The sequence below is a fragment of the Aplysia californica genome, unplaced genomic scaffold (assembly GCF_000002075.1).
Source record: "Aplysia californica isolate F4 #8 unplaced genomic scaffold, AplCal3.0 scaffold00010, whole genome shotgun sequence".
Lineage (NCBI taxonomy): Eukaryota > Metazoa > Mollusca > Gastropoda > Aplysiida > Aplysiidae > Aplysia > Aplysia californica.
Genome location: NW_004797280.1, coordinates 2,186,064 through 2,189,870, shown reverse-complemented (window position 1 = coordinate 2,189,870; position 3,807 = coordinate 2,186,064).

Here is a 3,807-nt window from a genome sequence, read left to right as displayed (position 1 = left end):
TTGTGTGTGTGTGTGTGTGTGTGTGTGTGTGTGACTGAGTAAAGATTCTAGCAGGGGCAAAAACTAAATGAGAACATGGATGATATGGTGAAAATGAGTATTTTGGGAAAGCTGAGATTCGACAGGATATCATCTCATCGACTCATCAACCACTTTACTTCAGGCTCACACAAGATGTAGCACCAATTCTTCTTCTAAATTTTTTGGGTGTATTTTAAAGCTCTTAAAAACATACCTTAACAATGGATCTTTAACGAGCGTAACTTACACACGGGACCACTGAGATTTTTCGCCCTTGTCGGGGAAAGCTTGCTGTAGATCTTTCCTACCATAAGATCAGGGGTGTGGCTGAAAGACAGCAGTAAGAAGGAGCCAGGGAGTAGTAGCAGAAAGGCAGCAGAAAGAGTCAGCAGCCAAGAGGAGGTGACAAAAGAGGGTAGGGGTGGGGCAGAAAGAGGAGACGAAAGCAGACAACAGAACATTGCTAGAGAGCAGGAAAGGTAAAAGGAGACAACTATAGAGCCGAAAAATCTCCGTCGCTACCCGGATTCGAACCTGAGACTTTTGAATGAAAGGCGAATACTAATACCTTTACCTCTTGGCCACGAGAGCCTCCGATTCGTATCAATTAGGAACAAAAATAAATAAAAACAAAATATGGAAATATGGAAGTACATGCAGTTCGCATCCCTGACCGTCTCGTTATTACGTTCATTGTATTTGACATCGCATCTTGACCCCGGAAACGTCTTTATACTCTTAATTTCTGCATTATAAGTGATCAGTTTGATTATTTTGTCTTTAATGCATTGTCGTATTGAGCATTTCGCCCTGTCGTACCAGCGTTAACAATTTTTGCTGCTTTAATTAAGAAAAAGATCAACTTCGTTCACCTTGAAATTATACAAGCATTTTACTTACGGTTAAACAAAACGTTGTTTTGCTCAAATGCAGTTGGTGCACCCTTCACCCTTAAGTGACCATGTTATCCAAAACAAAAAAATCCCCTACAATACAACCCCCCCCCCCTCCAACTATTTGAGATATCTGAAAACAAACAAACAAACGTACATACATACAAAAATACAAACAAACACACAAAGCAAAACCAAAAACAAACAAACAAACAAACAAACAAAAAAACAGAATTTCCATGGTAGCTCATTCATGCAGAAATGCAATAAACTACAAAGTTGAAAAATTGGAAAAGTGGGCCAACGCGCATAATATTACGTGATATACAGCTGCTTCCAACGTCATCGCATTCCAGTCCTCAGTACGTAAAAAGGAGCCCTTAGGCCCAGGCCTACATTTCTGAAAGTCAAGGGTATTTTCCAGGTGATAATAAGACTGGGTCAACGCGCAAAAATTTAAGCACGGTAAAATTAAATAAGGGGCAACTAAAATGTGTTTGTTATGTATAATACAATTTCAGCGCCACACTGACTGCAGCTTTATGTGTGACCATGGGAATGAGGTACTAATTTGGGATAAGCAGGCTACGGTAAAGGTGGGAATTATACTGGAGTTGTGACAAACTTTTGGCTCAAGAGAAAAGTGAACTATAAGTGAAATCGCTAATATAAGGCAACCACTACTCAATGTCGAATGCAAGTCTAGGGCCGTGACATAATATATTTTAAAACCAGAAGGGGGGGGGGGAGTCATTTAAAGAAGTGACTGTCTTGTACAGGTGCCGCTTAAAGCAGATTTGACTGTATATTGCTTTTTTAAGCTTAACATAAAAACAATTATTACGATCGTGTGTCTGCCTATAATTACTGTTGTTCTCTGTATAGATGAGAAGAATTCAGTTTGCATGTCCGTGTCGACTGTGGGAGAAGGTTTGTTTATTCATTTAATATACATACATTGTATTAGCCCCCTCCAAGTGGATACCACATACTGCTTGTTCACGATACAATGAGTAGGCTTCGGCCGCCACCAGGGCAAAATTCAAAATTTCCTACCAACTGAAAAAGTTTAATGAGTCCCTCGCGCTCATTTGACCTTAAGCCGTTGCGAGCGCCGTAAAACCCTTACCAAAAAAAACACACACAAAAACACGATACAATACAAATCAAAGTAGACTAGTTCGTTATCTGAGCACAAAGTTAAACTGGGGCTGCTGGTTTCTTTATGGGGGAAAATGACTCTGTGGAATTCTTTGACAGTGAGCTGTTGGCTGAACTATGACTCATGAAAAATTATGGCTATGTAAGCAAGAGGAGGATTGATAGGTAAGGGGTTTCAGCCAGCTCCAATGAAAGATCAGCCAGCTGCAGTGAGAGACTTAGTCTGCGAGTGCAAGAGTAACCGACGTGAAAGAGATTTCAAACCATAGACAGAAGTAGGAGAGAAAAGAACAGTATGTGTGTGCCTTTAAAAAATGAGGGACAATTAAATGTCTAAAGAATCTCATCGGCTGCAAAACCACGACAATAGTCTTTCCAAGACTTAATCGTAGATAATAACCCCAGTTATAATTTGACAAACAGTTTAGAACCTCGCTAAGGCACATACCACAAGCAATTTTTTAAAGTCGCATTTTTTCTGTACCCTGTAGCCATGGCTGATGGGAGATTCTATTTTTTTTAAAATTAAATAATACATGTGTACTTAATATATATTTACAAATTCGGTGTTCTAAATTGCTTCCATGTGGGAACTTTTAACCTGCTAGGCTTATAGTAGTGCTGGGCTGCTAGGTTCCCGATTCTTGAAAGCTAGGAATTGTAGGAATCGACTCCGAACCCAATTACTTACTTTCTAATGATGTGATTTCTTCCGATGGTTACCTGGTTGGCTCCGAACATCTTCAGGATTTAGGATAACCTTGATTTCGGAACACTACAAAGCATCAACTTTTATTTTTCAAAAACAAATTCTTCAAAAAAAGAAGATTTTAAGTAGGTGGTTGGCGGGTGCTCCGGTGTGGTTTGCTTCAGTTTCTTTCCTATGAAACATCTTTCGTCCTTATCTCCCCTTCTTTTTTATGTTTTTTACTCTCTTGTAACACCTCTAATCTTCTGGCGCTCATATGACCGTATGCAGTTGCGAGCGCCGTAAAACCTCTACTAAAACTAAACTAAACAGAAGATTTTAATGATAAAAGTAACTGGTAACCGCCGGATTAAGTCAAAGTAGGCTATGACTGCATTGTCTCTAACTAGAACAATACTACAGAATGTCGGTTTCTTTCCATGGGCGTACATTACCTTCTCTGTGCCTTTGTGCATTTCTCTCTTCGGTACTCATTGTAGCCTGGCTGTAGCCTACTTCGTATTATGAGATCGTGTTTGTGAGGGTAGATCAACATCGGGAATTCCGAGCTGCTTTTGCATAAAATAAAGGAATGGTAGGCAGTAAATAAGCCATTGGAATATTCACCAGCTCTTCCCATCATAATGGCTCTCACCGAAGTGAAGTTTATGAACGTGAGAACGTGTCCCAAGGGAGGGGGTGGACAGAGAGTACTCAGTACTGCACCTTACTTGTTGAAGAGATTTTCAATCATTATTACCCCACTTGGCGTAAATCACCTCTTTCTTACCTCCGCCTCCACCCCTAAAGTATGGCCTCGGAACAGTTCAACCGCGCAAAAAGTCCTCCCTTTTACTATGCTCTAAGTTTCATGAGCCCATCTTATCTTTTGTTAGGGTTGTAATAATAGATCTATACCGTATTACCGTCGCACGAAGACTCACATAAGACCAGTACAATATATAATAACAGCTACATAGGCCTACATGGTGTCGTCGGCAAGCTGTTCATATTATGTTCTATGCCTAAATTTCAAAACTGAGA